At 45.5% G+C, this 13182-nt stretch overlaps 1 long non-coding RNA gene across 1 annotated transcript; it reads left to right on the forward strand.

The window, feature by feature from the left end:
• Positions 1-11925: 11925 nt before the first annotated feature.
• LOC134467301 (uncharacterized) lies at positions 11926-12793 on the forward strand. Its single transcript, XR_010038508.1, has 2 exons — positions 11926-11966; positions 12342-12793. It is a non-coding gene; the product is annotated as an uncharacterized LOC134467301 (long non-coding RNA).
• The last annotated feature ends 389 nt before the right edge of the window (positions 12794-13182 follow it).

A 13182-nucleotide genomic window follows, 5' to 3' on the forward strand; every position in this document is an offset into this window, starting at 1 on the left:
CATTTTTTAATTTTATTTATGTAATATAACTATTTATATGTATTATCAAGTACATGAATGTAAACCAAACCAACAACAGGGTTCTCTAAAAATATAGAAGTGCAGGTCTTCAGAAATGGAGTTAGGGGGTTTTGCATCTGAACTCTTCATATGTAGAAATGAAAAAAATAAGGAAACTAAAAAAATGGGCAAAGGAAAGAAAGAACAAAGGAAAGCGCAAGCTTTCTCGGAGGGAAAGTACCAGCGATCCCAGAACTGATGTAATGATGTGAGCACCCTCACTTGACTGGGTCCTGGAGCCTGTTTCATGCCTTGAGGAGGGAATCATTTTGGGACAACAGCTAAGTACTAACTACTGGTAGAAGAGGTAATAGTTTTGGGACAATAGCAAAGAATTTAAGTGTAAAACAGATCCTGCACACTATCCATTCCACCACGTAACTTTTAATACAACGCTTCAGTCACCAAGGTAAAATGTTAGAAGATCGTATGACTCAAACATTGTATTTAAAGGGGTATGCCACTATTTTGGGGCTTAATACGGTCAACATCGTTGGCCGGGGTTTATAAAGGTGGTGTAGTGTCTTATTTTTAGATGCGTCCCAGCATCTCTATAAGAGGGTCTGTCCGTCCGTCCGTCCGTCCGTCCGTCCGTCCGTCCGTCCGCCTTCAATTGTGTCTGAAACGCTTTTGTGTCTGAAACGCTTTCTTTAAATTGTTCCTTCCTGTGGCCACAGGGCGGCAGACTTGCCATTTTGGACCGGAGCGAATGCGTGCAAGCATAGCCTTTCCAAAGTAGCCTAGCCACAGGCTAACTGACAAACGTGAGGCCAACAACTCAGCCGATCGTGATGTACGCCACAAATAGACCAATCGACCTCATATTTAGACACTACAATGTTGATTTCTGCCTTCGATTTTCATCAGTTAAGAAATCTAGCGTCGGATTGACACATTATTAAGGTAGTAAAGCGAGTTGCCGCCATGTTTGTTTTCCAGAATCACTCGGCGGGTAGAGAGCTCACGTGCAGCATTCTGGGTAATTGAGTTTCACTGCTTTGTGCCTTGACGGTGAAGCTGGTATTGAAAAAAAGTCCATAAGCGCATGATTCACCCAAACGGTTTTATTTATTTATTATTTGTCGATGTTTAGATTCTTTCCCACATGCACATACTGCTGAAATGGCGTGATACTAAAGGTTGTTAGGCCTAATAAATGTCTGGTAATTTGTAATGTTCACTTCATCTAGGCTATGTGAAATTTCAAATCATAGCCTATGGTTCTTTTCCAAATCCAAGAATGATGATAAGCTTATTATACCCTAAACTGCAAAAAAAATAAAGCCATGTCTCGCCATTTTGCTGCCTTGCTGCCTGCCACAATATTTGGAGTGTCCATGATGACCAATAAACAAAAAGTACATCCTCGGGGGGCGTTGACAGAGGAGGCCAGGGGGGCGTTTGGGGGGGGAAATGGCATAGTTGGAACTGGCATAGAGGGACGCATCTGTTGTCCGCCTGTCGGCCTTGTTCATGTTAGATGTAGTCTTGCTTTAAGACAAGTTAAAAGAGGGAGTATGTAGCATGTGTGATCCATTGACTCTCATTAGCTTAGATAGGCCTACTTAGTCCCTCCTTAAAACAAGACAACGCCTAACATGATAAATAAGACACTTTACCACCTTTATAAACCACTATAAATAGTGGCGCACCGCTTCAAGTTTGCTGGTGGAATGGACAGTGTGCTGGATCTTTTTTTTTACACTTGAATGACAATCTCACTGGGATAATATCCTACGAATCTGCCCAACTACAGAGTGTGCAAAAGTCTGCTTTTTGAACAATAGCAAAATACGTACTACTGCCTTGAAGAGTGAATAGTTTTGGGACAATAGCAAACAAATAAAATCATCAGACCTAAGTTGCAACGGACCGTGCAACAGACAGTGAAAAGCAGTGGCTCTCAGCCTTTTTTAATAAACACCCCTTGGTCCTCTTCATACTCCTCCCAACACCCCCTTGATCTCATTATAAGCCTGCCAATGCCCCGCTTAGTATTTAAAGGGGTATGTCACTATTTTGGGGCTTATTACAGTTAAAATCGTTGGGCAGGGTTTATAAAGGTGGTAAAGTGTCTTATTTTTCATGTTAAGCGTTGTCTTGCTTTAAGACAAGTTAAAAGAGGGAATATGTGGCTAAGCTAGTGAAAGTCAATGTATCCGTGTAGCATTGTAGCATGCTACATGGATACATTGACTTTCACTAGCTTAGCGACATATTCCCTCTCAAGCTGTATTCCTTCTCAACGCCCCCTAGGGCTCCCCAACGCCCCCCTTGGGCTTCCCAACACCCCCCTTGGGGTCCTTAACGACCAATGGGGGGCTATAGAGCCCCTGGTAAGAAAGTGTAGAGTCATGTGCATGTGACTGAAAATAATTTGGCTTTGAAGGAATTGAATTTACATTTTGGCCTAAAACAACAAATGGAGAGACACGTTTGATTAACTGCTCAGTCCAGTCTAATGTAGATTTTTATAAATACTTAAAACAATGAAATGTTTTAGTGGAAATGGCTCAGGAAAAAATGGGATACGCATGCATGTTTGCTCCAGAATGCACCAGTGTCCAACTGCATACAGCACTGCTTGCAAATATGCCAGAAAATGCATAGCAACGATGCAACAACCCAGCAACCACTGAGGAAGGCTGCAGGGGGGAGGGAGGGGGGAAGAGGAGGAGGAGGAGGAGGAAGATGAGAGAGAGGAGGAGGAGGAGGAGGAGGAGGAGGAGGAGGAGGAGGAAGATGAGAGTGAGGAGGAGGAGGAGGAGGAGGAGGAGGAGGAGGAGGAGGAAGATGAGACAGAGGAGGAGGAGGAAGAGGAGGAGGAGGAGAAAGCAGAGGAGGTGGGAGGAAGAGGAGGAGGAGGAGGAGGAGGAGGAGAAAGCAGAGGAGGTGGGAGGAAGAGGAGGAGGAAGAGAAGGAAGAGGAGGAGGAGGAAGGGCAGAAAGTGAAAGAGGAGGAAGAGGAGGAGAAGGAAGAGGAGGATGGAGGGAAAGGAAGAGGAGGAGGAGGAGGAGGAAGATGAAGAAGAAGAGGAGGAGGGGATAGGAAAAGGAGGAGGAGGAAGATGGGGAAGAGGAGGAGGAATAGGGGTAGGAGGAGGAGGAGGAGAAGGAAGGGGAGGAGGAGAGGAGAGAAGAGGGGGAGGACCCTGTCAGAGATGGGAGGGATGAGGAGGAGGAAAGGGAGAAGAGGAGAAAGAGAAGAGGAGAGGGGGGAGGAAGAGGAAGAGGAGGAAAGGGGGAAAGACCCTGCCAGAGAGAGGAGGTAGAGGAGGAGGAAGAGGAGGAGGGGAGGGGAGGAAGACGATAAGTGGGGGAGAGGACCCTGTCAGAGAGAGGAGGCGGAGGAGAAGAAGGTGGAAGAGGAGGACGAAGAGGAGAAGGAGGAAGAGGAGGAGAAGGAAGAGAAGGAGAGGGAGGAGGAGGACCCTGCCAGAAAGAGGCTGCTCTTCTGGTCACCATGGGAACCATTCAAGGAGCTCTGCTCAGCTCTGCTCTGCTCTGTGTGCTGTGCCTCAGCTGAATGTGTGTGTGTGTGTGTGTGTGTGTGTGTGTGTGTGTGTGTGTGTGTGTGTGTGTGTGTGTGTGTGTGTGTGTGTGTGTGTGTGTGTGTGTGTGTGTGTGTGTGTGTGTGTGTGTGTGTGTGCGTGCGTGCGCTCTGCGTGCTCTGCCTCATCTGAGCGCTGATTACGCTGCAAGATAGCAGGCCGCCCCCAGCAGCGTACGGCCAACCTGATTGGCTGATAGACCGTTTTATTTTAGTAACCTGTTCCACTGGGGAAGGGGCCATTGAAGAGGGACAAATGTCTTGAGAAATGACAGCTGTCAATGGCTTGTCACTTAGACTGCCATCAGCAGGTTTGGATAATTCCAGACAATAAAACCCATATCATGCCATATGCTGTGTTCTGATGTAAAAGGTATTCTGTGCTATGATGCAAAGCTCTTACATTTTATCTGTGGATATGAATGGAATATGGACTAGGGTCTTCTGGGGGCCACAGAAAATGTCAAAGAAATGAACATTTGAACCAAAATCCAAGCCATGAATGTAGTAAAGTGTGAGCTATTATTCGCCATGTGGGGGCTTGGGGGCCCCAAGCGGCCGCCTGCCTATAGCCTGGTGCAGTGGCCGAGTTGAGTCGAAATGAAAGCAGGGGGGATGGTCAGAAATGGATTCTGATTGTTGGGGGTTCTGGGGTTTATCCCCCGGGAAAAAAATGAAAATGTAGTTGTTAAAAGAGCAATTTTAACACAATATGTGAAGAAGAGATGCCTTTTTTAGAGGGGGTTGATTTTCATTGTGTGGGGGGGGGGGTGTTAAACCATTTTCATGCATCCCCCCAATACCCCTACAACTTGAGCCTTGGCCTGGTGGCAAGATGCGCCTCTGAATGTGGATATTGAACAGTTCACTGATTCCGGTTATTCCAGAATAGGCCTCTCATCGTGAACTCTGACCTTCCACCTGTACCAAAGGGGACTGGGCATTACTGAGGACCAGGGACATGGGTTAAATGCAAAGGATGCAATTAAGTGTTAAGGACCAGGGACATGGGTTAAATGCAAAGGATGCAATTAAGTGTTAAGGGTAATTTCAGTGGTCAATTCATGGACATGAAGCAAAAATGTGAAAAAGTGAGTCGCAACAGTAGTTTGTTTTCCAAGCAGGTGTTGGTACCTGGATGCGTTTATCTGAGTGAGAATTGAATCAGTTTTGTGGAAATGCATTTAGTTCATTTATGTATAGTCTTGGGATCTGGCATGTCCAGGTACCTACTATATCAAGCCAATAAAATCAAATCTCTCAGGGAAAATACAACCAACAGAATGTTTCACTGGTGGCGCCCAAGGAACGTTCGATGACAAGTTGCATCCATAAATCCGCGCGATGCGGTTGAAACGGCGCATGAAATGCGATATGAAATTTAACAGCGCATCACACTACTGAACAACATTAATTTACAACAGCCAGACAGCCAGTGCACAACAGCAACTAGACGCGTATTACTCCATTCGTGTTGCTTCCCCTCAATAAACCTGACAAGACAGCTCGTGAATCTGCAATCCTTTTCATAAACAAAAACCCAAGAGCGAAATATCTCCAAAAACACCCAGCGTTCGAATTTGACAATTTAATGTAGCGTATATCAACCGATGGCAGTTATAAACAGCATGTTGTCATACAGTGAGGAAATGAAGGGGGATATTTCTTTTCAGCGGGCTCTTGGTGGAATGTCGGCGGGACTCACCTGTATCGAAATGGGAGCTGAGGGCAAACCCGGGATTGAAGAAGGACGAAGTCATCACCATGATCACCATCGTCGTCACCACACGGCACATTCTCACCGAACCGACGGAGGAGGAGATGAGTTGGGGGGTGTCCGGACCGGTAACTATTCACTGGTGCCCTGTTGTGCCCGTTCTTACCGAAGATGTGGAGCTGGGACCGGGCATCCTCACGCGCTCAGGGAGACTTGACAGCAGCCCTGCTGGCTGCATCATCCCTTCCTCTTCTGGTGAAGAGAGAGCGTCGAGCGAAGAGACAGATGTTCTCTGGTTATTTTTGCGCTGTCAGGTCTATGCATCTGTCCCGAACAAACACTGTTTTTTAATGCCTTATATGTGCCTTCTCCTGTTGTTTGTTTTTTTCCCCACTTCATAGAAACGGAGGGAAATTAAGAGATCGTCGCTGCCAGCTCGAGGCACCGGTGGAGAGCCAGCCAATTAGAACTAGAGGGGCCGCTTCAGCTCGCGACCCTGCAAGACTTTGCACCAAAAGACGCGCGCTGGTCCTCCAAACGGTCTCCCGCCAACCCAACAAAATGAACCCTCTTGACCGCATCGATGTGTGATGAACAAGGAAGGGCTAACGAGCACTGCCCGCCATCAAACTTGCATCTGCAATTCAATTAAAGTGTCTCGAGCGCATCTACCGGGAGCTGTTCGGGTGCTGACAGAGAGAACGCCATCTTTGCTCGCGATGGTCCCGGGCAGGCAGGCAGTCCTCTCTCGCGCTGCTCCTCCTGACACAGTACCGAGGGGGAGGGGTACCAATTTCACCAGAATGTCACCGCGAAGGTGGGAACAGCTGGCGATGATGATGTATTTTTTTTCTTCCAGCACAAACTGAATGGGAGATGTGTCGTCATCCACTGTAGCCTAGAACTAGAACTAGAACTACACTGGCTCGAGCTGTTAAATAATTAGCGCTCAGCTGCTGTGATCTCTACTCCACCTGAAGCAGCGAAGCAGATAGAGCAGCAGGCACGTGTTGATCGATGGTGTAGCTCACGGTAGCCTACTACATCAAGCCAGCCCCCTTAGAATACGTAAATCTCTGGCATACATAATCTTGTTGATTAAACGGAAATGATGCAAATGCTGAGCCATACAGAGGGGAGAGTCGGGCAATCTCCGCCGTGTGCTTAGGCCGACTTCCTCTTTAGCAAAATTAGCTGTTTTAGCTTCTCAGTACTGCTCAGCGTTGCGAATGTTAGTTCCTAGCAGTGGGCGTAGCACATAGCAAATGCAATGCAGGGAATATGACAAGACTTGCTGTTCATAGTAATAACTTCAGATAAACATCACAGATGGCAAACTGTTGTGATTATCACCACCGAGACAGTTGTTGGTTTACATATTTGTGGTGATTACCCCGCAGTATAGTTCGTTAGTCCTTATTTTTGGCTGTTAATGTGGTGGTTCTATGTTGAGTCTATGGAAAGACAGCCGCTTTAGGAACACCCTTATCTCGCTGAAAGGCGGAGCTGCCATTTAATTCCTGGTCCTCCAATTGCGTAACTCTCCCCTCTGTATGGCTCTGCAAATGCTGAGCCAGCTCTTTTTTTGCAGATAGAAGTCAAATCCTATGGTCACTAAATTCAGTATAAGCAGGGATGATGCATGAGAGAGGGGATGAGAGAGGGGATGATCCAATCATATTTAGGAGAGGAGTGATTATGATTGTATGGGAGTGATGGGAGAGAATGAGAGCATACACAGCAAATTATGCAGTGTTCATTCAACACTTTGAGGGTTGATTTGATCTTATTTGGACATAAATGAACTCTTTAAGTTTGAACCAACATCGCAAAATGTACTGTGTAGAAAGACATAGGCCTACAGTAGAGAGGGGGGGTGCAGTAGATAGATGTGGCTTGTTCAGTAGGGGGGGGGGTCACTTGATATAGATCTGCTGCTCCCCCACTTAAGCAGAGTGGTCGCTTGACAAACGATGGGGACGTTGTGTATGCATAAGCAGTACATTGGGATGAGGAATGGAGGAGAGGAGAGAAGAGGAGAGAGAAGAGCTGGGGGATGAGGATAGAGGAGGGTAGGAGAGGAGAGGAGGGCGGTGAGGAAAGTGGAGGAGAGGAGAGGAGGGGGGTGAGGAGAGGAGAGCAGAGGTGAGGAAAGTGGAGGAAAGGAGAGGAGAGCAGGGGGACGAGGAAAGTAGAGGAGAGGAGAGGAGAGGAGGGGGCTGAGGAAGGTGGAGGAGATGAGAGGAAAGGAGAAGAGAGGAGAGGAGAACAGGCGGTGGGGAAAGTGGAGGAGAGGAGAGGAGAGGAGAGGTCCCCATCATCCTACTACTATAGCTCTCACTGCCCAGTGTCCCCATACTACTACTGTCTTGGGATGTAAATAAAATTGAAATGGATCGGTAGTGTCGGCCGGCAATTTAATCGAATCGCATCGTATCGTGGGGCATTCTTAAGAATCGAATCGCTGGCCCCTGTGCAATGCCCTAGCTCCATAACACAATAGTAGTGGAAAAGTAATTGAAAAAAATCGAATCGAACCGAATCGCATCGTATCGTGGGGAATTCTGTAGTATCGAAAAAAATCGAATCCCAGATTTAAAAAATCGATACCGTATTGTATCGTCATGAAGGCTGTGATTTACACCCCTACAACTGTCGCTGCCACTGCCAAGCGCCCCCACCATACACTACTACTGTAGCTGCCACTACCCAGTGTCCCCATCATGCTACTGTATTTGCCACCACCCAGGATATCATATCTTCCATTATTATCTTCCTTTTCCCCACACAAGCATGCGTGCACAGGCTATGACACTCACACCGACACTCACCTCTCTCACTCACAATCTCACATGCACACCAATTCACTCACACTCTCTCACTCACAATCTCACATGCACACCCATTCACTCACACTCTCTCACTCACAATCTCACATGCACACCAATTCACTCACACTCTCACTCACAATCTCACATGCACACACATTCACATTCACACTCAAACTCACTCACAATCTCACTTTAACACAAGCACATCCACACAAGCACAAGTGCACACACTCTCACACTCACAATTTGACATTCACACACATACAGTAAAGGTGACAAACAAAGGCTCAACAGGGTCAACTGTTCTGTCCTGATGTGGCAAACACACACACGCACGCACGCACACACACACACACACACACACACACACACACACACACACGCACATACACACACACACATACACACACGCACGCACGCACGCACGCACGCACGCACACACACACACACACACAGAAACATGCAATTTTTTTTTTAAACACTGCAGCAAAATGGAACACATCACATGTTAGTGTGCAAGCCAGGTTTGCCTATAGACAAGCAATGGGTTGAGGAAAATAACAGTCAGTGCAATGTTAAAAGAAAAAAAAAAAAGGAAAAGAAAAGGAAAATAAGGGCAGTCAGACAACTTTTATATGGCTTTCGGTGGAGAGGTGATAAATAGTTGGTACGTTTCTTGCACAACTTGACAGAGCATACCAAGGAATGCAATCTCACCACAAATTGACAGAAATCACTTTGGGGCAGAGCATGGGATATTTGGAAGAAGAGAGAATGCAATAAGAATGGTGGGTGATACAAATTAAAGTACTAACGTCAGTTCTGGCCAGGCCATGGTAGTCAAGAAGCTTGCTGCCCTCCCCTTCATCTAATTAATTCCTAATTGATCCAGGTGCATTCCCTCAGCTGATAATCTTTCTTCCCTAGCGATTGGCCACACGGCTCCGGCACGCCTTTTAAATTCTATCCACTTCCTCTCAACTGTATGCTGCTCGGTTTTTGCTACCCACCACCTCCCCTGCTCCACCTTGTCGTGTATGATGTGACATGTTCTCTTGTCACGTCGCTTGGCTCTGTTCATGCGGGGTTATCTCTCGCCCTGTCCTGCTGGGGTGAGAATTCCCTAAACTGCTGCTGCCCCCTGACTAAATGCTTTTCCATGCTGCTCATGGAAATAGGGGGGTTCCTCCGAACAGAGCTATACCGCCAAATGTAATTCATAATTTCAATAAAAGAAATTGCATTTATATTCTTCTCTTGTGTTTCTTGACTGAAATGGTTCTGACAGAACTGAAGTTATGTATCTTTTTTATCATTGATACCAGTGGCATGCACAGACATTTTGTGGGACAGGTGCTTGAGGTGGGGCTTGCAGCATGTGGAGCTTCGAATTTACAGGGCTATAGTCTATATAGTACAGTATTGTGTCGAGGCATTGTTGTCACATGTTTTTGATCGTCAAGAATTTGTAGTCGCAGAACTGTATATCATGTCAAGATGGACTACAGTACATTGTGACGAAAATAATAATAAAAAAACGTTTTAAAAAAAATGTTTCCAGTAGGGCAAAGGGGTAGGTGCTTTAGCACCACCTCATCCCTCTCTGTGCACGCCTATGATTGATACACTTTCTGGTGAGCATTCCAAAAACAACTATTGAGCAGCTTCTCAAAATGTACAGTATTTTTCATTTGTTCTTGAATGTGGGTAGACTACAGTTCTTTGACAAAGTGCAGTTTAAGAAAATAATTGAATAAATGATTACTTTTCATTTTCTTTTAGTTTTTGAGAAAATGCAAGAGGACATTCTCTGATGCATGTTCAGAATGTCAAGTACCCTTCAAAGAATTTTTAAATGCAGCAAGAGTAGATCAATCCTCCACAAAGACCAGGGTAAAGTCATTGCTTCTCTTTCACCTTTAAGAAAAGGACAAAAGAAAATGGAAATTCTGAGAGGGGAGAGCAGGAAGACTCTGGCCTTGGACCAAGATCCCTGAGGGGAGAACAGGCAAGGGGCGGATCTAGCCATTTTGGAGCCCTAGGCGAAATATAAACATGGGGCCCTCAAAAGTCATCCTTTAAACACATCACCAATTAGCATGGAAGGAGCGAGGGTGCTATTTTAGTGTTTTGTCTCGTTTGTATCTTCGATTACTGTACATAAGTGACAAATTAAGATCGGGCCTACTTTTTTGGTGTGTTTATCATGACTGGTGTGACAGTTGGGGAGCCCATGGAGAGCAGGTTTGGTCGGGGTCCTAGGCAATTGCCTAGCTTTGGCCAATGTAAAGTCCGCCTCTGAGAACAGGAGGACTTGATCCCTGTTTTAGACTCGTGAGTGGGCTACATCAGCTAAAATAACACGTTAGCATTTACGGGTAATCACCCCACACCCCTAGTCTGGCGGCAAACGCCATACTCAATCACAAGTGTGATCGAGTCTGGGGACCAACTGTACATTATCTCGTAGGGAGGTGTGGTTTCCGTAGCCGTTGATTGGACGGCACGAGTGTCCATCACTCGCCAGAGAGAACCCATGCTGCCTTGCGCGCGATGACGTGTGTCAGAAATGTTCTAAGCTATGAGATAGCCGTCTCTCATTGGCTCCCATTATAGCCCCGTTGGCGCACGCAGCCAAGTAAAATATGAATGGGAGCCTATTGGGCTAAATGGCTCAGCAGGGATTTGTGACGATTCTGTTCTCTGGTTTGTAAAGATGTGTGCACATTCTGTACCTTATCATGGAAGTTGTATTAGAAGTGAAGTTAAAGGTTCCTGACATGGCTTTGTTCTCCCAAAGACGCGTTAGTTTTGTCCTGCAACACGCTAGCATTCGGCTAATACCTGCTGGCTGAGGAATCTCTGCGACTATTCACGACCAGAGCTGACGAGAGACGTACTCTGACTGATCCTCCTAGCAGAGACATCTACGGTCACACACCTCAACCCCCACCACCGCCCAACATGTTAATTGAAGGTGCCCAAATTCTTAAGGATGAGCGCAGTCATTTCCTTTACCCCATGTACACATGCCGCTTTTCCACCACCTTAAATGCAATAAATAACAGGTGTCCGCAACAATCCTAACATAACTTTAAACACATCGACATCTGAAGTCAGACTTAAAACTACAAAACAAATGGCGTAGTGCCGTAAAGTCGATTGTCACGTGTTATGTCATTGCTATAGTTGAAATAAGGGTCATTTTCACGAATCTAACACTTGACAAGATGCAAACGTGTCGGCAAATGCTTTCACTTACTCATATCTATCGAACGCGACTTCATTGTTTCCAGGGAAAAAATCACACGGGCAGATAGTTCTAAGAGAAGCGTACAGCCCCATTGGCACCCATTCATTATTTACTTGGCTGCGATAACATAGCTGCAGTGCCACTCCTGGCCACACCAGCTAGTTGTCGTTCTTGTACAAGATTCCATTTTCTTTGCGTGTGTATATCGCGACGAGGAAATTATCTGCAAGAAGCCACAGAAATTGAAGAAGCTAAAACAGTCTAGAAATCAACAATGGCGCCAGACGATTTTTGCCGTTTGTGCAAGACAAATGAGAAGGACCACCATCTACATATGGACATTCAACTGACATGTTCGCATTGAAAAAAGAAACAACTATTTCGAACAGGCTGGCGTTCCTACGCTTGATTGTATCCTCCGTGTCGGGACAGTCAAGGAGATGTTGTTCGCGTTGCGCCTCAGTCATAAACAGGCTCGGAAAGGATTCACCTAATATTCAGGCAATGGGAGGAAGAAAGACATTGCCAAACCCACCGACTCCAAGTGCCAACTCAGGTATCCAGTTTACTCTGTTCAATCGCTCCAACTGGTAGCTCCAGCTCCTTAAATTCAATGCTCGCTCACTATTACATTATAATCTCTTCATAGACAACGTAACAGTTCTTGTTTAGGTTTTCTTACTGATCTGCCATTAACTAGTCATTTAAAAAGTCCAGAAAATGAGCACGGTTTGGTAGTTGTCCCAGTCAATCGATAGAGGGGAGAGCATTTCACAGCCCCCCTACACTCACTGACACGACCCTCACTCCAACCCTCCCCCTTACTGTATTAATTTACCATAATGTGTACTGTAATAATGGGCCTAGATTATCTGAACATATTCTGTTTTTAATAGCCTAAGCCTTGGTATCCACTTATTTCTTTAAACAGATGATGGCAGGCACTGACAAGGAGCTGGGCATAACAAGACCAAGTGGAGCTCACCATGTGGACATGACAAGACATCCTCACCTTGGTGGACACACTGCAAGAGGCAGAACTTTTTAAACAGAAACCAGGTCGCACATCTACTGCATTCCCTGGCTTCCGAAATGACTTGTTGGCAAAGCTCGATCACAAGGCACTGTGGACGTGGATGAGCAGCAAACTGAATGAATGGTGCAGTGTCCTTTGAGTTATTTGTACTGTTTGTCTAGCCAGGTAACACCCATGCTGCCTTACAGGCGACCGTCAATGTTGGTACGGCGTCTTCAAAAAGGTGAATGCCAAAATTATTAAAATAAGTTTTACTTAATTACTTTCCTATTTTCTTGCTTTGAAATAGTTTGTTATTCTTGTTTGTTATTCTAAGTCATTGTCCTTCATTAAAATCATTTCCTTTACCAAGCTGTCTCTTCATTAGTTTTCAGGGAACACATTACAACATGTAGTTTAAAAATGTAAAAAGTATTTATTCAGAATGATATTTACTATATATACACAAGTGTGCAGTTATTTACAATTATTTACAGTGGCTCTGTACTTAATCTGATAATGGAAGCATGGATAAGCCTGACTCAATGCTGCTTAGAGAGGTTTCAGCATCCTCATCCTCAACATCAAAATACACTGGAAAGTCCATGTCTGGTGACAGGTATGGTTTTTCAGGAATGTCAGGGAATTCACACACATCAAAATCTTTAAATACTTTGTGAACAATGCGTATGGCCATGTTTTATGTCAAATACAGGGAGATTCTGCATGACAAGTCATGTCATATCACAAAGACTTT

Source organism: Engraulis encrasicolus, chromosome 17, assembly GCF_034702125.1.
Source record: "Engraulis encrasicolus isolate BLACKSEA-1 chromosome 17, IST_EnEncr_1.0, whole genome shotgun sequence".
Lineage (NCBI taxonomy): Eukaryota > Metazoa > Chordata > Actinopteri > Clupeiformes > Engraulidae > Engraulis > Engraulis encrasicolus.